Genomic DNA, 26853 nt, shown 5'->3' on the forward strand with positions numbered 1-26853 from the left:
GGCCTATTATTTTATAATCGCTATATTTGCTAAGCTTATGAGTACATCGGGTTGCAAATTAGTTTTCGAGGCAACGGTGGTTGCGCCCCCGATCAAGAAAAACTATATATTTACAAATTTACTTAAATGGTGAGGTTCAACGGTCCATCGGTCATGAAAAGCTAAAACATATAAGTCTCAATAAGCGGGAGAATTCGATTTAACCACTTTTTAACCTTTAAAATTAGATCGCTTTAGGATAAAGACAGGGACATGGACGATAATAAATCCTAAAAAGAATAAATTGGCGAAAAAATCCGACAAAGTCCGTAAGAGAAAAGAAAGGTTACAGACAAAAATCCTTCTCTGTTTGACAATAGACCGAAGAAGTGAGGTAGAAAATACCTATTGTTGAATTTTTCAAGCATAAAGTCGATAAAAAGTTGTCATTAAAACTCATTACGACGGGCCAGCAACGCGGACCGGGATCTGCTAGTTGTTTTATAAAAGTTATTAAATTCCTACGCTGATGTAGGAGAGAATTCTTTAAGTTTTATCGATTGATTTTTTTAAAATTTCATTTTTTTAACAACCATACTAAACAAACAAATGTCAAAGTTAATATTTCAACAACTTTCCAATCGAACAAATAAATAGTAATGAGTTTTTATATATAATACCGATTTTGTGCTGAAATACTAAAATATTTTTGTGTATAATATTTATGGTGTATCCACAGTATATTTAATACCCGATTTAAAACCGACATCAGAATATTCCCCCGAGGTATAACGTTCTTTGTCGTCTGTACTTAAAAAAATGAAGACCAAAATAGTCACGCGCCTTTTTATGGCTGAGTAGTAGCCAGGGCTGCCAGATAATTTTTATGGAAAATCGTCAAAATTACGATTTTTAAAATGAAAATCGTCATATCTATTTTAAAAAATCGTTAACAATTAAAACATCAACATTTAGACATATTTAGATTTATTTCTTTTTAAAATAATCACGAAGTAGATATTTATTAAGTTATTAAACTTGTTTATATCCTACACCTGGTAAAGGTTCTAACATTTGTATGTAACATGAAAAAGGAAAAGGTAATCAACTTAGCATCACATTAATAGTCCATGCCTCCATGCCCATGTGTTTTTTAATTAAACTACATGTCGCATTTGTTATGCTATCCGGTTCAAAATTGAATTAATTTCTTTGTCCAAAGGACGGACTCTGTTGCTTTTGGTGGGATTTGGATCAGATTTGGATATAGTTCCAATATATATTTTCGCCTGATTTTTTAAATGTGTGTCGTAATTCGGTCTATCAAATAATACACAAAATTATATTGAAATCCGTTCAGATCTGTATACAGCTCTCATATATATTTTCGACAGATTTCATGGACCAAACACGTTTGTCCATAGCAATAAGGTAGCCAATTTATATTGAAATCGGTTCAGATTTGGATATAGCTCCAATATATTTTCACCTGCCTCATTAGATTCAAATAAGTTAAGAAATTGCGGTGGGCTAATTATTTTCATTACTGAAGAAAATGTAATTATAACAACTCACATATTCACATTGGTGTTGGATATCATATGGTCGGCCCAGCCCGATATTAATCCACTCCTTACTCGTTTTTTTCTATCTGGGGGACACAAAGCCATAATGTCTACTTCCATTGCTTTTGTATTACTACAAAAATGCCTCACACATATTCTTTTGACTTATCCTTTCGTTTTGAATTTTTTGTTGTTGCTATAGCAAAATAAAAAAAAAAAAATATAACCATAGTCGTAAAGTAACAGAAAATCGCCATTTTTTGCGTAAAAATCGCCAAATCGTCATTTACCAATTGCTTTATCAAAAAATCGTCAAAATGACGATAAATCGTCAAATCTGGCAGCAGTGGTAGTAGCAGCGGTTGGTGCTGTTTCTAACTCCCTTGTGTACACTTGTATGTATGCATCACACAAACAAATATATGGCGATGCTATTTGAAAGCGGTACAATACGTTACAAACTTTTCTGTTGTATGTATGTATGCATGCAGAATTTTTGTACTTATGTAAGAAGTGATTAACGGTAAACAAACCACGCGTGTTCTCCCTCGGTATAACAATGATTAGCAATGGAAAGATTGCATTACCACCCACCTACTATTCTAATACACTAATTTTTTTGAGCAATAGCTGATGATATACATATACGAAATCCACTAGATTTCAACTGTCAATTCCATTGCTCAAATGTCAAATGAAATCATTGGATTTCGGCTGTGTTTCCATTTGGCGTATATGCAAATGAATTGACAGTTGATATCCACTCTTTTCGTAAATGCTTATAAAGAAAGTTAAAAAAATAAAAAATTTATGTAGTCGTAAAAAGGGCCCTTGAAATATTTTTCTATGAAATTTTCAAAACTTTTGGTGTCAAAAGTATACTTGGGTACTTTTCAATCATATATGGTCCGTTCCAGTGCTGCAAGGATCTACTAATTCTTACTATTTTTTCCGATAACATAAAGGAAAAACTGTTATCCTAGTAAAAATTAGTAGATTCTTGCAAATTCTGCAACAGACCAATAATATCTTCATAATATTTCATTTTTTATATCAAAATAATTTTATTTTTATTCCACAGAAAATATCAATGGCTTTTTTTGTTCAACCTAATAATCAATAATTTCACAATTGATCTGTTCCAGAACTCCAAGAATCTACTAATTTTTACTATTTTTTCGATATCATAAAAGAAAAATTGTTATCGTAGTAAAATGTGTAGATTCTTGCAGGATCTGGAACAGAACCAATGTTTTTTCTATACTTTTTCAATATAACTGTTCTAGAGCTGCAAGAATCAACTAATTTTTAATATTTTTTCCATATTTAAAAACAAAAAATAAATAATAATGTTAATAAATTAATTGAATTGAACATTTTATCGTAGTAAAATTAATGAGGGTTTTGCAAGTTCTGGAACAGAGTTCATATGTCTGTCCAAGAACTTGCAAGAAGCTACTAATTTTTACTACCATAACAATTTTTCCTTTATGATATCGAAAAAATAGCAAAAATTCGTAGATTCTTAGAGTTCTGGAACACACCAAATATATCCATAATTATTTCTACATACTACATTACCTTTTGCCTTTGAAAATGTATTAAACATTTTATATTTCACTATTCCCTGCCAGCAATTGGAAGTGAGTTTCGCACTCCCTCGCCTAAGAGGTCACTCCGGAGACACGCCAAGGAAGATCGTTGGTGAATTACACAAACAATTTCTATAGCCTTATTGTGATTACGTTTTATGGCGTATGCCGACACTTCGGAGTGACTTCCAAGGCGATTGTTTACATTTATTTAATGATTCAACACATTTAAACAAATATAGAACATTTTCTATCTGATGATTATATGAGACGGTGGTGCAGTGGTAAGCATACTCGCTTTGCACTCTGAAGGTCCGGGTTCGCTACCCAAGTCAGGCAACAAAACATCACATTTTTAAAATGACAAAATTAATGTAGGCGGAAATTGCAAAGAATAATTTCTCTAAAAGAGAAGAAAAATAAAAATAAATAAATAAAAAATTAAACAAATAAATAAAAAATAAATAAAAATAAAAAAATTTAAATAGAAAAAAATATATTTTTTTATTTCTAGAACTATCGCGGAAATTATCTTCTAGAAGTGTCGCTGGAGTGACTTCCAAGACGACACGCCGGCGTGGTTCATTTCTTCACAACGGAGGTCACTTCAGGGTGACTTCTGCGACTATCGCCGCGACTGTTATCATCGCCCTGGGCGACACGCTTAAGTCACTTCCACGATAGTTTTTGCTTGCAGGGTTATTTCATTTAAACCATAGCACTACTTTTCCGTATAAAAACTGACACACAACAAAACACACACACAGCGAGACTCTGATCAGCCACCAACTTCAACCAACATACGTACGGTTGAAGATCGACAATACAATATTTCCCCGAGGTATGTTCTTCTTTGTCGACTGCATCTACGTAAATGAAGACCAATATAGAATATAGAGTGGCGCTTTCCTCTCCGCTCTCTCTCTCTCTCGCAAAAACTCTAATTTCTATGCCGCAAAACTTACGAGTGCCTTTTTTTAGTTGAGTAGTAGCAGCGGGTTGTGCTGATTCTAACTCTCTTGTGTGTATTTGTGGAAAAGGAGGGTCGCAGTTTATGCTTCACACAAACAAATATACGGCGATGCTATTTAATGGCGGTAAAATACGTTCCAAACTTTTCTGCTGTAACCATGCAGAATTTTTGTACTTATGTATGAAGTGATTAACGTTAAACAAACCTACCACCCTTCAACAAACATACTATGCATTTACGAAATCCACCGAATTTCAAATGCCAATTCCAAATGGAATTCAGCTGAGTTTTCATTTGGCGTATACGCAAAGGAACTTACACTTGGAATCCACTCGATTCCGTAAACGTAAACCAGCAATGTTTTTATGCTTATGAAGAGATTTAGAAAATCAAACAATTTAAATATTTCTCACTATCATATCAACTACAGCACTATTTTCCCCCTTTAAAAACCAATCCAATTTGCTTCATTAGTTATAGTAGTCACACGCGCAAAATTTGCGGTAAAGAAAATCAAGTATTCGCGAAAGAGCCCCTCTGTACTCATTCGTCCCCGCGTTCTCACCCAAAAACTCAATTTTCTTTACAACAAATTTTGTTCATATTAAGTAAAAAGCAAGCGTCAACCGAACACACACACGTACGATTGAAAATTGGTAATGACAATGAGGGACGTGGAAAAAATTACGGCAATTATTTTCATAAGAATTATCAAAATGAAATAGTTTATTTATAGTCTTGAATTTCTTACACGCAAACCACGACTAGTTCCATTTTTTCCAAAAATCACTTCAAACACAAACAGTTCCACCGCAATCGCCCTTCGCTACTTAATCCAAGATTGAAATTTTGTTGCGGAAGGTCATGGTACAATACAATTACAAAGGTAGATGATTTCGGCGAAATGCTACAACAAAGCAACTTTTTTGTAAGGTAAACTGTCAAAATTTTCGCCAAATGAGTTAATATGAATCGGGGTGCACTCACTGATATGAGAGAAGTCTACCTTGTCCCTTATGGGATGTTTGTGGAACCGTTATTATATATTATAGTCTCGATAATCCGGACACTCCTTAATCCGGACAACGCGGTAATCCGGACACCAGAATTTTTTACATTGTATACTATGTAATCCGGACATCACACATTTTTCTTGCTCGATAATCCGAACATCAATATATTTTCCTATTTTAAACATTAGAGTCTTATTAATTTCATTCATGTTTTCGTTCTTAACACTTGTAATTTGTGTACAAATAAGAAAAATTTAGTTTTTAAAAGTTTTCGATCCAAATTTCGATGTTCTAGATAGCCACTGTTAAATCAGTTATACAGTCAATGTGGGATTAATTACTTGAATCCGTCATATGATTTTCCTAATACTATGTTTACATTTACGAAATCCACTTGATTTCAACTGTCAATTGCATTGCTCAAACGTCAAATGAAGTCAAATCGATTTCAGGTAAGTTTTCATTTGACGTATACACAATGGAATTGACAGATGAAATCGAGTGGATTTCGTAAATGTATACATAGTGTAATGTTGAATCATGTTATTTCAAATCTTTCTTTATATTGTTGGGGAAATTACAACAAACGTAATTTTTGTATAAAGGGACTTTTCATATCCGATCAGCTGGTGTGATACCACTACCTGGTAGTTCTGCCATGCGTTGAACCATTGATGACTGACTGACTATGATAATAGCTGGTTTACATTACGAAATCAAGTCGATTTTCTTTGCGTATACGTCAAATGAAATCAATTCGATTTCATTTGACGTTTGGTCAAAGGAATTGACATTTTGAAATCTACTCGATTTCGCAATGTAAACCAGCAATAAGCAACAATATTTAAAACCTAGTGTTGGGTAGCCTAGTTCCCTGAAAGCTGATGTTGGTTGTTCCTTCCCTCTAACTAGGCGTTTACACACAGACAGTATTGGCAAGACAACAGCAAAGCTACTAACCATTTTCACCAATACATTCATACTTTTCTTTATGCATATTTAAAAATTTATAAATGTATTTGTGAAAAAGGTTTGTATTTTTGCTATTGGTAGCAATGTCAAAAAGAAACATAAAAATCAATTTTCGTCTTTTATTTTACGGTTTTTGTCGGCGTTCGACTTTTTTTTCTGTTTTTCGTCCATTTTTTTCTTCATTGTAAAATAATCGTCAAACAAAAGTCGAAAAATCAGTTCTATATGTATAACATTTATCTAATACAAAGCGTCGTTCCAGGACTAAAAAGTTTTTACACATTTAACACATTTTTCACATTTTTACCCGAAATGCGTTCCCGTACACTAAAAAAGTTACAAAATGTTCACTTCTCTTTGAACAAAAATGGCTCTGAATAGCTCTCTCCTTAAAACATTTTTAAACGACAAATTTAAGGGAGCAAAAATGTGCAACATGTTTGCCGGCTGTCTGATTGGCGGTCAGGCCGACTTTGGAAAAATGTGTTCGTTGATCTCATTTTTGGCAGTTCTCTCTTTTGCACATTTTATCACTAGAAAGTACTGAAACGGAGCTAATATCTTGTTTTGGTTTCTTGGACGAAATGAACTGATTTCGCGATGTTCATAGAAATGGCTTAAATATATTCAACAAATTGAGATGAATACATTTGAATTCTGAAGTTCTATCACTAGTCATTAGAGGCTCATGTTCCATGGACCAGTGAAATTAATATATGTACATGGGCTACGAAGCTATACTGTATAAGCAATGGAATTGACATTTAAAACCCAGTGGGTTTGTTAAATCCGGTTATATGCAAACGTACTATAACGCACCTATAATATTGGCCTCTTCCCGTACTTTATAAAGTGGTAAAAGTTGTAAAAGTCGTAAACGATTTTCATATAAATTTTGTGTACGTGAAACTTTTTAGTTCTGGAACAGAGCTTATGTGTATTCGTTTACTTACGATTTGTATTAATTGATACTGGATGTTGTTCGTTTACTCTACAGTACAATACAAAAGACCTTAGTAGACTACAAGATGTTACTGGACTTGTACAAATTTGTACAAATTATTTAGTAAACGAACATACCTATTATTAGAAATTATCACGTAAAAGGAAGGACACAGCTATTGCGTATCTCAGGCTATCATATCTGCGTGAATGGCACAGAAGAAGAGGGTGAAAATAAAAAATAAACAATTCCCCAAAAACAGTTCTCGGTATCAAAAGCGGCGTTGTGTCAGAAAACAAGTAAGAAAAGCGTTAAGTTTGGTCGGTCCGAACTTTTTATACCCTCCACCACAAATTTCAGCCATTTCGGTAGATTAATGTGGCCACAACCTTCAAAATACCGAAATTCGGAAGGTACCGTTCTATGGAGGCTATATGATGGCGTGGACCTATACCTACAAATTTCTGGGGGAAAGTTTTATTTGCCTAAAGAAGACTAAATACCAAATTTCAGCCATCTCGGTGTGATAATGAGGCTAAAACCTTCAAAATATCGAAAATCGGGAGATATCGTATTATGGGGGCTATATCAACACGTGGACCTATATAAACATTTTATGATAGAAATGTTTCTTAGCCTCTGGAAACACAAAATACAAAGTTACAACCGATTCTTTGGTCAAATGGGTCTAATAAATTCAAAATATTGTTACGAATGTAACTGATAGGTTTAAGTTAGTTTAGTTTAATTTCCGTTAATTTAAAAATTTGAATTGTAACGTAAAGTTTTTATTACGCAGTTACTTTATTTAAGCAACAACAACTACCATGTAGAACTCTCTTCATTATTCTAGATGTTACTTTACCTTTCATTAATGTGCTTTTATTTTGTTTTGCAATAGTCATGTAATTATTGTTTAGTTTGTCACTTCTTTATTTCTTGCATCTGTTTGTTGTTGTAGTTACGTCATTACTGTGCTTGTCGTCCAATTGTATTCCCCCATGTATGTATGTGAGTATGGTTGTTCGCTTAGTGCGAATGTGCGTCTGTGTGTTCGCTGCACAGATTCGAGGTGTTGCCATATGTGTTCTAGATGACTCTAGAACAGGGAGACTTTGGGGTATAAATACAGGGGAACTGGCAATGACGAGTGAGTCGTGTTTTAAGCGTTGAACTGAACAGATCGGTAAAAGAGTAGCTGCGTGCTAACTAGAGACTTGCTGTGTGCTTAGTAATTAAAGTCGATTCTGAATAAGTGTAATAAAGTAAATAAAGCATTGTAGAAACGTAATCTAAAACGAACCCTGTTTTATTTGGTACAAATCGTATCGGGGAATAAAACAATGTTTACACGGAGATTAGTTAAATCTAATTCCGTAACAATTGGTGTCAGGAAGTGAGATTACGATCATCCTACAATGAAGTTTAAGGATCTACGAGTGGAAGATTTGAAGAAGGAGCTAAGTAAGTTGGAGTTGTGTTCTACTGGCAACAAGGCCGAACTACAAAAACGCTTGTTGGAAGAGTTCGAGCCCCGTGGAATAAACATCGATGAATATGAATTCGACGGTAAGGAGGAAGTCGAGTTATCGGCAAAGGGCGAATCCAGCGTTGAGGAAGTTTCGTCGGTAGCTGCCAGGGGTGACGATTTGAAATCAATGCTGGCTATGATGATGCTGGAAATGAATAAGAAAAATGAAGAAACTTCCAGACTTATGGCGGAAATGAAATCTGACAACTGTAAGATGTTGGAAGAGATGTCCAGAAAGAGTGAAGAAAATTCCAGAAAATTGGAGGAAAGATTTGCCAAACTCGACGACAAATTAGAGGAAAAGTTAGAAGAGAACTCTAGAAAAATCGCTAAGGGCATGGAAGAGAAGTTAGAAGTAAATTCTAGAACAATTAACGAGAAACTCGAGAACATCACGATGGTGATTGAAAAGAGAGTTGAAAACGTGGTGGTACAAATTAAAGAGTTGGATAAAAAGATTTTGTCTGTTGACGAGAAATTTCTGGCTCAAGATGAGAAGATTCTGGGCATAGAAATGAAAATGTCGGAACTGGAAATTAAAGGCGGTCCAGTGAGAGCTATTCATAACACGTTAAAAATCAAGACTCCAGTGTTCGACGGCTCTACCTCTTTAAATGTGTTCAAATTACAGTTCGAGACATTGGCTGCTAGAGATTCTTGGAACGACAACGACAAGGCGGTATCACTCCTTATGGCATTGAAGGGTGATGCTGCTGACGTATTACAGAGTATTCCCGCCGCTTCTAGGAACAACTATGGAGATATAATGGCTGCTCTTGAACGTAAGTACGGTAGTGAACACAAGCAAGAGATCTACCGAATGGAACTGAGGGGAAGAGTCCAGAAGCCAAATGAGACCTTACAAGACTATGCGGCTGATATAGAGCGGTTGGCGCAGTTGGCATATCCAAGAGAGACGCATCCATTGGTGGACCGCATAAAGATTGAGACATTTGCAAGTGGTATTCGTGATCCAGAGATAAAATTTGCGACGTATACGGCACCGATAGGAACATTTGCAGAAACCGTGTCATTTGCCCTGGCCCAAGAAACCGCGAGGATTCTGGTGAAACCTAAAGCTTACAACGTGAGGAGGCTGCAAGTTGAGGACAACCATTCCCAGACCGTTGTCGATCCGCTAAAGGATGCACTAATGCATGTGAAACGAGGGGCTGGTAAAACGAGAAAGACTTGTTATAACTGTCGGAAAACTGGACACATGGCCCGAGAATGCAGATTGCGGCAAGCAAGACCCAGATCCCCCTCACCGCCTTCAAAAAGCGACGAACAACCGGTGGCCAAGAATCTGGAAAGAGAGACATTAGGTGAATCCAATAAAGTGAATTCCGTCAATCACGAGGCGCCGCTGGCAAAGGATGAAAACGATGGCCCCACAATTTCTATAGCCATAGTACAGCAGGAGAATCACAACCTAACGGTTAAAGGCTTCATCAATGGTGTTTTGCGTACTTTGACATTGGACACCGGTGCAACAAAGTCCATTATTAGACCGGATTTGGTAAAAGGGAAGGTATTGCCGTTAAATGGAGTCAAATTGCGGACGGCCACAGGCGAGACTACAACGGTGCATGGAAAGGCCTACCAAAGACTGAGCATGGGTAGAAAATCGGTAAATTTCGATTTTATAGTGGCCGATATTGTGGACGAAGTTATACTTGATGTAGACTTCATGATTGCCTTCGATATCAATCTGGACATAAAGCACCGTGTGATGACCTGGTCCAATGTGGAAATACCGATAAGTGTGGGCTACAACGATAAAAGCAAACATCGCCCAAAGGCAGAATCCGGCGAGATCGCTGTCGATGTCCGTACGCTGAAAGTGGAAGCCGCTGACAATTGGCCCGTAGGAAAGTGGAAAAATCTCGCAACGAGGAGGAAAAGGCGAAGATGTACGTCGAGGAAAGGTCCATGGAAAAGCGGCCGTACAGCAAGGAAGGACAAGTCTGATGAAGACCAGGTGGCACTTAGGAAGGTGACCACAAAGAAAGAAGGTATAACGTCACGATTCCTGGAGAGAAGGCAACGTCGTCCAGAAGAGCAAAAGACCAAAGCTGACGCAGTAGAGGGTACATCTAAATCGGTTGCCACCACTACGGAACGAGAATTGCGTCTAGTCAAGAGGAACAGGCGTAAGCGGGAGGCAGTGTTACCAATGCCCATACCACCGAGAGGGAACTGTGCCTATTCGGGACGAACAGGCTTAAGCGGGAGGCAATGTTACGAATGTAACTGAAAGGTTTAAGTTAGTTTAGTTTAATTTCCGTTAATTTAAAAATTTGAATTGTAACGTAAAGTTTTTATTACGCAGTTACTTTATTTAAGCAATAACAACTACCATGTAGAACTCTCTTCATTATTCTAGATGTTACTTTACCTTTCATTAATGTGATTTTATTTTGTTTTGCCATAGTCATGTAATTATTGTTTAGTTTGTCACTTCTTTATTTCTTGCATCTGTTTGTTGTTGTAGTTACGTCATTACTGTGCTTGTCGTCCAATTGTATTCCCCCCATGTATGTGTGTGAGTATGGTTGTTCGCTTAGTGCGAATGTGCGTCTGCCATATGTGTTCTAGATGACTCTAGAACAGGGAGACTTTGGGGTATAAATACAGGGGAACTGGCAATGACGAGTGAGTCGTGTTTTAAGCGTTGAACTGAACAGATCGGTAAAAGAGAAGCTGCGTGCTAACTAGAGACTTGCTGTGTGCTTAGTAATTAAAGTCGGTTCTGAATAAGTGTAATAAAGTAAATAAAGCATTGTTGAAAAGTAATCTAAAACGAACCCTGTTTTATTTGGTACAAATCGTATCGGGGAATAAAACAACGTCTACACGGAGATTAGTTAAATCTAATTCCGTAACAATATATTAAAATGACGCGTACTTTATAAGGGGCCTTATGTGGGGGCAATACCAAAACGTGGACATATATAACCCAACTTTAGTAGGAATGTTTTCTGGCCTCTGAAGACACAAAATACCAAATTAGAACCAATTCGTTGGTAAAATGGGCCAAATATCTTAAAAATTCCTTAAAACGACGACGCGTCACGCGTCATTTTGTATGGGGGCTATACGAAAGCGTGGAACTACATAGCCCGCTTTCAATACCAAAAGCCCTACGTAAATATAACATATTTTCCCAAAATTTCATCAACCTACGTCAATCCGTTCGGACGCTAGAGTGATTTCCACAGACGGACAGACGGACGGACATGGCTATATCGATGTAGAATAGCACGCTGATCAAGAATATATATACTTTGTGGGGTCTACAATGATTATTTCGAGTAGTTACAAACGTAGTGACAAACTTAATATACCCCCATCCTATGGTGGAGGGTATAAAAATTAACCCGTGCTTGAACGGATAATGCAAGATCGCCAAGTTATTTACCGTGAGATAGAGACGTCATCGGGCACTTCCACCAACTAACATTTCATATTGCATGAAGACATGACCGCAAAAATAGATTTTTCTCGTCAGACCCGGCAAAATTGGAAAATTGTTCAAAAAAGGCTCATGTGGATTGGTGCAATGAAATTGTGAATAAAAGCGTTCGCGGCTTTTCAAACGACGTATACCGTCACAGACGATGGATCTTGGATGTATGCTTAGGAGCCCGAAACAAAACAGGAATCGAACGTGTGGGTCTTCGAAGACGAGCCAGATCCCAAGAATAGTAGTTCGTGAGGGATGCATTTCAAGAAAATGGTCGCATGTTTCTTCTATTTGGCTACTATACGACTTGAGGAACGTAGGACGGTTAATTCTACAAGAAAGGGTGCTTCTATAGTCCCTCTCTGCAAGAAAGGGTGCTTCTGTAGTCCCTTTCTGCAAGAAAGGGTGCTTCAACAGCCCTCTTTTGAAAGAAGTGATTCCTCTATAGTCACTTTCTGAAATAAATGGTGCTTCTATAGACACTTTCTGAAAGTGAGGGTGCTTCTATAGACACTTTCTGAAAGTAAAAGTGCTTCTATAGACGCTTTCTGAAAGTAATGGTGCTTCTATAGACATTTCTGAAATTAAAGGTGCTTTTATAGACACTTTCTGAAAGAAAGGGTGCTTCTATAGACACTATCTGAAAGTAAGGGTGGTTCTATGGACACTTTCTGAAAGAAAGGGTGCTTCTATAGACACTTTCTGAAAGTAAGGGTGCTTCTATAGACACTTTCTGAAAGTAAGGGTGCTTCTATAGACACTTTCTGAAAGTAAGGGTGCTTCTATAGACACTTTCTGAAAGTAAGGGTGCTTCTATAGACACTCTCTGAAAGTAAAGGTGCTTCTATAGGCTTTTCTGAAAGTAAAGGTGCTTCTATAGGCTTTTCTGAAAGTAAAGGTGCTTCTATAGGCTTTTCTGAAAGTAATGGTGCTTCTATAGGCTTTTCTGAAAGTAAAGGTCTATTGAACAGAAGACGGCACATGTCCTTTGAAAGAAGTGATTCATCTATAGTCACTTTCTCAAAGAAAGGATTCTTCTATAGTAACTTTCTTAAACAAAGGTTGCTTCTACAATCCCTTTCTGAAGGAAAGGGTTCTTCTATAGTCCCTTTTTGAAGGAAAGGTTTCTTCTATAGTCCCTTTCTGCAAGAAAGTCCTTTTCTGAAAGAAGGGGTTCTTCTATAGTCACTTTCTCCAAGAAAGGGTGCTTCAATGGTCCTTTTCTGAAAGAAGGGGTGCTTCTGTGGTCCCTTTCTAATAATGGAAAGGCTGATTCTGTATACACTTTCTTTAAAAAAGGCTGTTTCTATATAAACTTTCTTTCCGAAAGGCTGCTTCTTTAGACCCTTTCTGAAAAAAGTGTGCTATAGACTCATAGTCTCTTTCAGCTTTAGAATCAAGTTGTTGCCAGATATATGTTGTGTTGTCCTTATTGCATAATCTGTTTTATTAACTTGTTAAGTACTATTTTATGTAAATCCGGCTGATGTGTAACTGTAGCCGGAAATTTCCTACCCCACTAACCCTCCATAATCCGGATTATGGGGTGTACGCTCTCCCTACGTTATGGGGAGGTGGCCCCCTCGGTCGGCAGGGCCGATAGTCCCTTTCTAAAAGAAAGGGTGCTTCTATAGACACTTTCTGAAAGAAAGGGTGCTTCTATAGTCACTTTTTGAAAAAATGGGTGCTTCTATAGTCCATTTTGAAGAAAAAGGTTCTTCTATAGTTCTTTTTGAAGAAAAGGGTTCTTCTATTGACCCTTTCTGCAAGAAAGGGTGCATCTATAGTTCTTTCCTGAAAAAAGGGATTCCTCTATAGTCACTTTTTCAAAGAAAGCGTGCTTCTATAGTCCCTTTTTGAAGGAAAGGGATCTTCCATAGTCCCCTTCTGGAAGAAAGGGTTCTTCTAAAGTCCTTTTCTGAAAGAAGGTGTTCTTTTGTAGTCACTTTCTCAAAGAAAGAGTGCTTCAAGAGTCCTCTCTGAAAGAAATGTGTTGCTATAGCCCCACTTTCTGAGAGAAAGTTGCTTCTACAGACACTTTCTGCAATAAAGGGTGCTCCTATAGACACCTTTTGAAAGATATGGTGCTTCTATAGACACTTTCTGAAAGAAAGTGTTCTTCTATAGAAACTTTCTGAAATTAAGGGTGCTTCTATAGACACTTTCTAAAAGTAAGGGTGCTTCTATAGACACTTTCTGAAATAAATTGTTATTCTATATACACTTTCTGAAAGTAAGGGTTCTTCTATAGACACTTTCTGAAAGTAAGAGTGCTTCTATAGACGCTTTCTGAAAGTAAGGGTGCTTCAATAGACATTTCTGAAATTAAAGGTGCTTCTATAGACACTTTCTGAAAGAAATGGGATCTATTAGCTACTAATGGGATATCTCCGTTGTTTGAACATTTACGCCAACACACATTGCATCATTGCAAAGGTGAGGTTTTGGACATTCGTTGTAAGGCTTTGCTTTTGGAAGGACCCTAACCAAACCTGTAATGTTCGCCATTACAATTCAAAGCAAAAAATGATAAATTGGGTTGGATTAGCGAATATTGTGATATCTCGATTGGTTGACAACTTACTCCAACCTGCTTTGCATCATTATAAAGACCATGTTCTCTTCTTTCATTGACAGGCTTTGGAATACCCCTAGTAGTAGTGGAAATAGTCGTATAAGAATAAAACAATGAATTTTTCTCCAAATAAGTTGTTTTCCTAGTCCGACCCCTGAATATTGTCCGATCATCACCAAAATCAATAGGCTTTTCCTCTCTGGGACCCCCATGGAAGATCTTTCAATCAAAATTGCGACCCGTAGTGTGATTACAAAGTTTAGATGGACAGACGGACGATAACCAGACCGACTCAGCCCGTCATATATAAGTATGAGTGTATAACCAACAAAATTATTAAATTAAAAACATTCAATTTTTAGTTAACACGGTACAATAAAAGACATGTTGGAATTCGAAATTTAATTTTTATAATGTTACTGTTTTGTTTACATTTGCGGTCATATGATTTTTCAAATGAAAACAATGGCGGATTGAGTTTAAATTGACGCCGATAATTTATTTTTATTTTTATTTAAGCAAAGTGGTGGCAACCCATTTTGCGTTTGACGTTGTGAAAATTTTGCGAACAGCGCCTCGAAATTGCCGCAGCTTGTATGAAGTCCTTGTTGTAACCAGTATGTAAAAAATGCATTGCATACGTAATATTCCTTGAGGAAAAGACCGATTTTCGAGAAATATGCTTAAATCAGGTCTAATTATTTTTAAGAATGGGGTCAAAGCCGAATTATATATAAATGTTTAATTAATCACTATTTATCTATTGATCAAGTAATCAAAAAAAAATTTTTCTATAACAATCCAATTAATCATAATAGACAAATTAATCTTTATTATCCATCTATTCATCTATCAATAGTAATATAATGTCTATATATATATATATATATATATATATATATATATATATATATATTTGTTCCACTAACATTCTGAAGTGATTCAATAGTATCAGTACAAACAAACTAAAACTTGAGATAAAAATAGAGAAATACACATAAGGTAGGAACAAAACTTACTATGGTATTTGCGATGAAATTTAAAAACAAAACCATAATTGTTTTGGACACTTTAAAAAAAACTAGTTTTAAAAAACCCCAAAAAGTGGGAGAAAAATATAATAGTACCACCATTAAATATTCTTTTAAAATTATACAAATAGGACAAATGTTTACACTTTATCACTCAAGAATAGTAGTAAATCAAGAAAAACAAGTGCATACTGATTTTCTGTTCAGTTGAATTCGATAATAACGCATCGGGATAGGCTTGGTACCGAACAAGTGGATTCTGGCATTTGATGCAGGATTCTTCTTCAATGACCTCTAAGAAACTGTCCAAAATGATTTTCTGGTCATTAGTTTCGAATTTGTGGCTACCTTAATCACCCCCTCTAACACTTTGCTGATTTGTCAGTGTCTAGGGCAGCGCACAACCCTAGATAATGGTCACCTAACCACAATGTCTTTTATTTTTTTCAGATTATACCCCAGATTATTTATGTTTATTCCAGTTGGAAAGACCAAATTATCTTCTTTATTAAATGGAATATGTTAATTCTAATAAAAATAATCATATTGTTAATGTTAAAAAATCCTCTGTTAATGGGTTTTGCTGTATATTTTTTAAATATTATCCTTCAAACATGTTTCACAGCTAGGTAAATATGGTCCCACAGTTGGCCTAGCATATGTAGAAGTTCCTTGTTAACTTTTTTGGGCTACGCATCATGTTGTCCGTTAAAGTTATGGCGTTTCCCCGAACTGAGACCTTTTAAATTATGTTCTCTGAGACATTTACGAACTTTTTGTTATATTTCCGGAAAATATAATGCTTTTATAGTCTTCTAGAACCTATGAAATATTACGTTTTGGCATTTGGGATGTAAATTCTGACCTGATGTTCTGTCAGGAGTCATTTAGTTCCAATATTTTATGTGCTTTCGTTACAGTTAATTGCATGGTGAATCATTTTCTAGGAGTTTCAAAAAAATCTGACAACTTATCTGTAATATTTTGCCATCAACACAGATGTTCTTTGTTATTTTGGTATTCTGGACACTGTATGCCTTTTCACGACCTATTTTAATTTAAAGCATCCGTTTTTTTTTTTTTTAAAGTTGGAATATACAAAAAAATTAAGTTGATGTTCAAAAAGCCAAACAAATGTTTAAATTCTAGAAAATTCTAGAGTTTTCAGTAACTATCTAGAAATTCGAGATTTGGACCGAAAACATAGAACAACTTAATTTTTCTTATTTATACAACAATTGCTATTGTTAAGAACGAAACGTCAGTGAAATAAATAGAATCTAATGCTCAAGATAGAAAAAATTTTGATGTCCGGATTATGGAGGTAAGAAAAATATATGATGTCCGGATTACAGAGTCTACAATGTAAAACAATCTGATGTCCGGATTACCGCGTTATCCGGATTAACGAGTGTCCGGATTATCCAGACTTTACTGTATATATATTATATATAATTGTTCCACAAACATTCCTAAGTGATTCTTCATAACACTTCTATCATATCAATGAGTGCATCACGATTCGTATTAGCTCATATGTGTGAGGAGGAAGAAAGTTTCAAATGCCGAAATGGGGCGTACCTCTACTATTGTTTTGGTAGCGAACAGCTAATTTTACACTGTTTGTCAGTGCGTTTTACAAAAATTACAATTTCTCATTTTTGTGTGTAAAATACAAACATGATTTCATAACACTTTTCTCCAAGGTATAGTCAAATTAAATTTATTGTTTGTAGTAGTATTGCATATTCAGAAATTAGGAACGATTAAATGGGAGGTATGTAACATTTGTATCATTGAATTAAATATATATTATATATTTACCACAACTATGAATATCTTGAAAAACTGCAATCGACATGTATAAATGACGATAATATTTGTTCTTGTATTCAGAAAGTAGCTTACTTTTGTATTGCTCTCAATATTAGTCGTGTCTTTTTAGACTTTCTGTCTGTATACTTTAATGCGAAAATGTAACCCACCACAAATTAAAATACATTATATTCGTGTTGGAAAATCCTATTACAATTACAATGGCTCTACTTATGTTGATATTTACGTTTAACAAATTAAATATATTTGGCATAGTTTTTATATCAACAAATTAAAAATATTTTGCATAGTTTTTATATCAACATGTAAACCTGTTGTAAAAATACCACTCGATGGTACAGTTGTGTGGGGCTAGTACACCGATTTTCAATAGCAATCATCACAGGACTACTAAAAATGAGTACACAAAACTTCGTTCACTCCTAGATATTCTGGTAATAGTTGAATGAACTAAAGTGCAGTACACATTGTCAGTTTTGAATGTCGATATTTCGCAGTTATCGATAACTGTCCAACCGTCCAGCAACCACAAAACATTTTGCGGTTGCATGATGAATGACAAAAATGAACGGCCACACTAGTAAGCACCAACAACACTGTCATTCGAAACTAGCAATGTGTACTCAGCTTAAGAATTGTACGCTGTAGTGGGATTCTGTAACTTTTTTTTCTACCGAACCGATATTGATAATTAACGAAAATTTTCGGTTGAATTACCGAAAGTGCTATTCTGTATTTCAATGTTATCGATACAAAAATTTTACCGACGAATATCGGTAGAATGACGGAATTTTAAAGAAGATGTAGGTCATTTCAAAATGGAATGAAAAAAATCACACTTCAAACGACATAATGCTTATTCAAAATTAACATAATTCAAATTAAATGTTTCTTGATTTTATCGACCTTGCGAATTTCTAAATAAATACACACTTTTGTTCGCGCTTGAGGTCTTGATGTTTTCTTTATTCTTTAATGATTTTTCCAATATTTCGGAATTAATTAAATTCCATCTTCAGGGAGTATTGATCTACAAATAAAAACAATGTACGACTTATAATCTATATCACAGCATTTGTTACAAATAAATAAAATTGTATAATTACAGAAAAATAAATAAAAATGTATAATCACAGAAAAATATAAATAAATCTTACGTGTAAATAATAATAAAGCAAACTTAAAAACTAGCGTAGTATGTCTACCATCGTCAAAATTTAGTATTGCACTGATTATTATTTACGAATTGCTCGATCGTTTTTCTGTGTTAGGTATCTGTAACAGTATGCTGTATTGTCGGTGTCTGTTTTGCTGTTTATTCGTTTTTTTGTGGGTAAGCTGTTTATGTGGAGCATCTCAAGTGTAAGTCTTTTGTTGTAATGACTCTCTGCTTGTAACACTCTCACTCCATCGATGTTGGGTATATGATTATGATGTTTGCAGTGTTCTGCAAGCGCTGTTTTTTGTGTTACATTTGTATTCCTTAGCTTAATGTCGGACTTGTGTGCCGACATGCGTGTTTTAAGCTTATTTTTGGTCGTACCAACATATAGCTTACCACAATTTTCTTCAGTATTACCTCCACATTCAATTTGATAGATCACATTATTTCTTTCCATTTTTGGTATCTTACTTTTTACTTGGCTGAATATTGTTTTAGTTGTATTGTTTGAAGTATGGGATATTGTATATTTGTTGTTGTCATACATATTCGATTTTTCTAATCTTGACAACAACAAATATACAATAGCCCATACTTCAAACAATACAACTAAAACAATACTGAAGAAAATTGTGGTAAGCTATATGTTGGTACGACCAAAAATAAGCTTAAAACACGCATGTCGGCACACAAGTCCGACATTAAGCTAATGAATACAAATGTAACACAAAAAACAGCGCTTGCAGAACACTGCAAACATCATAATCATATACCCAACATCGATGGAGTGAGAGTGTTACAAGCAGAGAGTCATTACAACAAAAGACTTACACTTGAGATGCTCCACATAAAAAGCTTACCCACAAAAAAACGAATAAACAGCAAAACAGACACCGACAATACATCATACTGTTACAGATACCTAACACAGAAAAACGATCGAGCAATTCGTAAATAATAATCAGTGCAATACTAAATTTTGACGATGGTAGACATACTACGCTAGTTTTTAAGTTTGCTTTATTATTATTTACACGTAAGATTTATTTATATTTTTCTGTGATTATACATTTTTATTTATTTTTCTGTAATTATACAATTTTATTTATTTGTAACAAATGCTGTGATATAGATTATAAGCCGTACATTGTTTTTATTTGTAGATCAATACTCCCTGAAGATGGTATTTAATTAATTCCGAAATATTGGAAAAATCATTAAAGAATAAAGAAAACATCAAGACCTCAAGCTCGAACAAAAATGTGTATTTATTAAAAAAAAAAAAAATAATATTATTCAAATTTCTAATGAAATTATTTAAATCACAATTGTATATAAAATTATTATTTTTCAAATTACATGTAGAAAAATTCAATCTAAAAATTAAAAATCGTAGTTAAAACTATAAATGTACGTTTACATATAACTATATTTCCTTTATTTTTTTATTTATTCCAGTGGATTTTTATTGTCAAATCCATTGGGTATACGTACATATAAATTCTCATAATCCGACAAGTTCTAATGTAAACGTGGTGTAATATTCGACAAATTGGTTGAATTGTTTTTTGTTTTCAGAATTTTTATGATGTTGAGGGGTATTTTTAGTAAGATCGAATATAGAGTGAAAAAGAAGATGTATAATTCTAACGTTTAATATGTGTATTTTGAACAGGATTTTTTAAATTTTTTTATTGATCTGTTATTTCAGAATTTCGTATTATCAGGGAATATGACGATCATGGTGATATTCTTTATTTTATTGTTGATGCTAATCCAAGCCACCAATAAATTGTTATATGGGTAGAAACTGTTACGGAATATATCCTTAAACATATTTTGTTCGTACTGAAAATAGTTATTTTCTCAGAAATTTTTCGCGCAATTCTGGAGGTTACCAAATGACCCCCAATTTCATCCATTATTTTATAAAATGTATCCATTTTCAAATCGTAAAGTGTCATAAGCTTCCTATTAATTAGACTGAATGGATCCACCATATGTCGCAGAATTTTCTTTTTTATGCGTAAAGAAAAATATATCTCAGCTTAAATTTTTATTGGGCATAATATATATTCCAAAATCATTTCTTAAAATTTTGATTTTTATTGATTTTTTTGTTTAAAATATGAAAATTCTTTTATGTCGGTAGACTTAACGACTCCTTTTTTTTCGTCGGTAACTGACCGATGATTTTCGATAATTACCGACATAAAAATCGGTAGAATTTGTATACAGAATAGCACTTACCGACAAATATCGCTAACTATCGACATTTGTCGTTAATTCCATCGGTAGAGAGTTACAGAATCCCACTACTGGTCAGCAATATATGTATATATGTTTTGGATTCTCAGACAAATATTAAGTACTATTGCAAACAAAATGACAATTTTTTTATAACCCACATCTAATGGTTGAATATAAAAATAAATAATGAGGGTGAAAGTTTAAAATGCCGAAATAGGACGTACCTCTTCTATTGTATTGACATTGAACAGCTAATTTTGCACCGTTTTTCAGTTCGTTTTGCAAAAACTACAATTGCTCATTTGTGTATGTTTAAATGTTTTAAACAAATGCTAGAAAATGTCGCTGAAGTTACACGTTTATATAGAAATTGTAATCGGTTATTTCGCCTCTTTTTTCACAGTTTTTGTTTAAAGCTTTTAATAATGTGAATGTTACTTTTACTTTATTTAAAAGAGGGCACCTTGGCCTAAGAATATAATAACATTTGTGGAAACAACAATAATATTCATTGGTTTTCATAATGACAAACAAATTTTTCATGGTGGTATTGTGTTCCCGAAACAATCCGAAGTGCTAAGGGAGACTTCTATCATATCAATGGGTGCATCACGATTTGTTTTAGCCCAATGATATGGGACCTACCGTTTGCATACCATTGCAATACGATTGCACTCGGTGTTAGAACTTACCACCCGAATAACGTAGCCCACTGGTTGATGTGTGTGAGGGGGGTGAAAGTTTAGCGAACATCTAATTTTACACTGTTTGTCAGTCCATTTTGCAAAAATTACAATTTCTCATTTTTGTGTGTAAAATAAATGATTTTACCACATTTTTCTCCAAGGTATGGTCAAATTAAATTAATTTCTTGTAGTAGTATAGCATATTCAGAAATTAGGAACGATTAAATGGGAGGTATGTAACATTTGTATCATTGAATTAAATGCATATTATATATTTACCACAACTATGATTATCTTGAAAAACTGCAATCGACATGTATAAATAACGAAAATATTTGTTCTTGTATTCAGAAAGTAGTTTGCTTTTGTATAGCTCTCCATATTAGTCGTGTCTTTTTAAATTTTCTCGCTGTATACAATGATGTGACAAAGTAACGCACCACAAATTAAAATACATTATATTCATGTTGGAAAAATCCTATTATAATTACAATGGCTCTACTTATGTTGATATTTACGTTTAACAAATTGAATATATTTGGCATAGTTTTTTATCAACAAATTAAATATATTTTGCATAGATTTTATATCAACATGTAAACCTGCTTTAAAAATACCACCCAATCGTACCGTTATGTGTAATAGTACCGAAATTTAGACCGAAAAATTAGTAAACAAAACTTCGTTCACTCCTTCTAGATATTCTGAGTTCTATCATGGAAATAGTTTAATGGACTAAGAATTGTATGCTGGTCAGCAATATATGTATATACATTTTGGATTCTCAGACAAATATTAAGTGCTGTTGCAAACAAAATGACAAATTATAACCCACATCTAATGGTTGAATATAAAAATAAATAATGAGAGTGAAAGTTTCAAAATGCCGAAATGGGAAGTACCTCTTCTATTGTATTAGCATTGAACAGTTAATTCTACACCGTTTTTCAGTTCGTTTTGCAAAAACTACAATTGCTCATTCTTGTGTGTAAAATACATGATTTTACCACATTATTCTTCAAGGTTTGATCAAATTAAATTCACTGCTTGTAGTAGTATGGCATATTTAGAAATCAGGAACTATTATATGGGAGGTAATAGTACGTTTATATATAACAGGAATTAACAAACCCACTGGGTTTTAAATGTCAATTCCATTACATATACGTCAAACAAATCCTCATAAAGGAGGTTAACCCTGCAAAAGGCTATAATATAAAAATGGCCTAAGTAACATTTGTATCATTGAATTAAATCTATGTTATATATTTACCACAACTATGAATATCTTGAAAAGCTGCAATGTATAAATGACGAAAATATTTGCTCTTGTATTCAGAACTATCTTCCTTTTGTATTGCTCTCAAAATTTATCGTGTTTTGTAGATTTTTCGTCTGTATACGATGATGCGACAATGTAACCCACCATTAATTAAAATACATTATATTCATGTTGGAAAAATTCTATTACAATTACAATGGTTCTACTTATGTTGACATTCACGTTTAAAAAGTTAACTAAATTTTGTATAGTTTTTATATTTGAGAACCACAAATTTTGTTTTAACAATGGAAACTCTTATAAAAGGTGGTTAAAACCAATATGTGCAAAATGGACAACTATAAATCTGCGAGTTGTCAACCTTATATTTTAAGGTTTTGGAATATGATTTGATATTGAGAAAAAATGCGCACACTCTGATATGATCTTTCTACGAATAAAAAAAATTATTTCGACATTTATGTAGAGAAATGTTGCGTAAAATTATAGGAAATTCAGCTTGTTATTCTTCATTTATATAGTTTACTATAATAACACTATGCAACACTGAAAATGCAAACAACTTCTAGTATGTATTTTTTTAAAGTACGTATTTAGACTGCCTTATTCACCCCCTCTAACACTTTGTGGATTTGTCATTGTCTAGGGCAGCGCACAACCCTAGATAATGGTCACCTAACCACAATGTCTTTTATTTTTTCCAGATTATACCCCAGATTATTTATGTTTATTCCAGTTGGAAAGACCAAACTAGTGTCAAATTATCTTCTTTATTAAATGGAATATGTTAATTCTAATAAAAATAATCATATTGTTAAGGTTAAAAAATCCTCTGTTAATGGGTTTTGCTGTATATTTTTTAAATATTATCCTTCAAAAATGTTTCACAGCTAGGTAAATATGGTCCCACAGTTGGTCTAGCATATGTAGAAGTTCCTTGTTAACTTTTTTGGGCTGCGCATCATGTTGTCCGTTAAAGTTATGGCGTTTCCCCGAACTGAGAGCTTTTAAATTATGTTCTCTGAGACATTTACGAACTTCTTGTTATATTTCCGGGACAATATAATGCTTTTATAGTCTACTAGAACCTATGAAATATTACGTTTTGGCATTTGGGATGTAAATTCTGACCTGATGTTCTGTCAGGAGTCATTTAGTTCCAATATTTTATGTGCTTTCGTTACAGTTAATTGCATGGTGAATCATTTTCTAGGAGTTTCAAACAAATCTGACAACTTTTCTGTAAAATTTTGCCATCAACACAGATGTTCTTTGTTATTTTGGTATTCTGGACACTGTATGCCCTCTCACGACCTATTTTAATTTAAAACATCCGTTTTTTTTTAAAGTTGGAATATCCAAAAAAATTAAGTTGATGTTCAAAAAGTCAAACAAATGTTTAAATTCTAGAAAATTCTAGAGTTTTCAGTGACTATCTAGAAAGTCGAGATTTGGACCGAAAACTTAGAACAACTTAGTTTTTCTTATTTATACACCAATTGCTATTGTTAAGAACGAAACGTCAATGAAATAAATAAGAATCTAATGCTCAAGATAGAAAAAATGTTGATGTCCGGATTATGGAGGTAAGAAAAATATATGATGTCCGGATTACAGAGTCTACAATGTAAAACAATCTGATGTCCGGATTACCGCGTTATCCGGATTAACGAGTGTCCGGATTATCCAGACTATACTGTATATATATTATATATAATTGTTCCACAAACATTCCGAAGTGATTCTTCATAACACTTCTATCATATCAATGAGTGCATCACGATTCGTATTAGCTCATACGTGTGAGGAGGAAGAAAGTTTCAAATGCCGAAATGGGGCGTACCTCTTCTATTGTTTTGGTAGCGAACAGCTAATTTTACACTGTTTGTCAGTGCGTTTTACAAAAATTACAATTTCTCATTTTTGTGTGTAAAATACATACACGATTTCATAACATATTTCTCCAAGGTATGGTCAAATTAAATTTATTGTTTGTAGTAGTATTGCATATTCAGAAATTAGGAACGTTTAATTGGGAGGTATGTAACATTTGTATCATTGAATTAAATATATATTATATATTTACCACAACTATGAATATCTTAAAAAACTGCAATCGACATGTATAAATGACGAAAATATTTGTTCTTGTATTCAGAAAGTAGCTTACTTTTGTATTGCTCTCAATATTAGACGTGTCTTTTTAGACTTTCTGTCTGTATACTTTAATGCGAAAATGTAACCCTCCACATATTAAAATACATTATATTCGTGTTGGAAAATCCTATTACAATTACAATGGCTCTACTTATGTTGATATTTACGTTTAACAAATTAAATATATTTGGCATAGTTTTTATATCAACAAATTAAATATATTTTCAATAGCAATCATCACAGGACTACTAAAAATGAGTACACAAAACATTGTTCACTCCTAGATATTCTGGTAATAGTTGAATGAACTAAAGTGCAGTACACATTGTCAGTTTTGAATGTCGATATTTCGCAGTTATCGATAACTGTCCAACCGTCCAGCAACCACAAAACATTTTGCGGTTGCATGATGAATGACAAAAATGAACGGCCACACTAGTAAGCACCAACAACACTGTCATTCAAAACTAGCAATGTGTACTCAGCTTAAGAATTGTACGCTGGTCAGCAATATATGTATATATATTTTGGATTCTCAGACAAATATTAAGTACTGTTGCAAACAAAATGACAATTTTTTTATAACCCACATCTAATGGTTGAATATAAAAATAAATAATGAGGGTGAAAGTTTAAAATGCCGAAATAGGACGTACCTCTTCTATTGTATTGACATTGAACAGCTAATTTTACACCGTTTTTCAGTTCGTTTTGCAAAAACTACAATTGCTCATTTGTGTGTGTTTAAATGTTTTAAACAAATGTTTAAATGCTAGAAAATGTCGATGAAGTTACACGTTTATATAGAAATTGTAATCGGTTATTTCGCCTCTTTTTTCACAGTTTTTGTTTAAAGCTTTTAATAATGTGAATGTTATTTTTACTTTATTTAAAATAGGGCACCTTGGCCTAGGAATATAATAACAACATTTGTGGAAACAACAACAATCTTCATTGGTTTTCATAATGACAAACAAATTGTTCATGGTGGTGCTATTATTGTGATCCCGAAACAATCCGAAGTGGTCTCCCTTATCACTTCTATCCTATCCTATCAATGGGTGCATCACGATTCGTATTAGCCCAATGATATGGGACCTACTGTTTATGGCCGAGTGCATACCATTGCAACACGATTGCACTCGGTGTTAGAACTTACCACCCGAATAACGTAGACCACTGGTTGATGTGTGTGAGGGGGGTGAAAGTTTAGCGAACATCTAATTTTACACTGTTTGTCAGTCCATTTTGCAAAAAATACAATTTCTCATTTTGTGTGTAAAATAAATGATTTTACCACATTTTTCTCCAAGGTATGGTCAAATTAAATTTATTTCTTGTAGTAGTATAGCATATTCAGAAATTAGGAACGATTAAATGGGAGGTATGTAACATTTGTATCATTGAATTAAATGCATATTATATATTTACCACAACTATGATTATCTTGAAAAACTGCAATCGACATGTATAAATAACGAAAATATTTGTTCTACATTTGTACATTTTGGATTCTCAGACAAATATTAAGTACTGTTGCAAACAAAATGACAAATTATAACTGACATCTAATGGTTGAATATAAAAATAAATAATGAGGGTAAAAGTTTCAAAATGCCGAAATGGGAAGTACCTCTTCTATTGTATTAGCATTGAACAGTTAATTCTACACCGTTTTCCGTTCGTTTTGCAAAAACTACAATTGCTCATTCTTGTGTGTAAAATACATGATTTTACCACATTATTCTTCAAGGTTTGATCAAATTAAATTTACTGCTTTTAGTAGTATGGCATATTTAGAAATCAGGAACTATTATATGGGAGGTAAGTAACATTTGTA

General features: G+C 33.9%; 1 protein-coding gene and 1 long non-coding RNA gene across 2 annotated transcripts in view; one reads left to right on the forward strand and one right to left on the reverse strand.

Moving 5' to 3' along the window:
- LOC141388118 (uncharacterized) overlaps positions 1-26853 on the reverse strand; it is an 85742-nt gene that overhangs the window by 13719 nt on the left and 45170 nt on the right. The gene's annotated exons all lie outside the window — the stretch shown is intronic.
- Ca-alpha1D (Ca[2+]-channel protein alpha[[1]] subunit D) overlaps positions 21902-26853 on the forward strand; it is a 1669376-nt gene continuing 1664424 nt past the window's right edge. The window contains exon 1 of the mRNA XM_073958159.1: positions 21902-22005. The gene's annotated coding sequence lies outside the window, so the exon portion shown is untranslated. The remainder of the gene's footprint in view (positions 22006-26853) is intronic.

The sequence above is a fragment of the Musca autumnalis genome, unplaced genomic scaffold, assembly GCF_047663935.1.
Source record: "Musca autumnalis isolate F117 unplaced genomic scaffold, ASM4766393v1 scaffold_6, whole genome shotgun sequence".
In the NCBI taxonomy this organism is placed as follows: Eukaryota; Metazoa; Arthropoda; class Insecta; order Diptera; family Muscidae; genus Musca; species Musca autumnalis.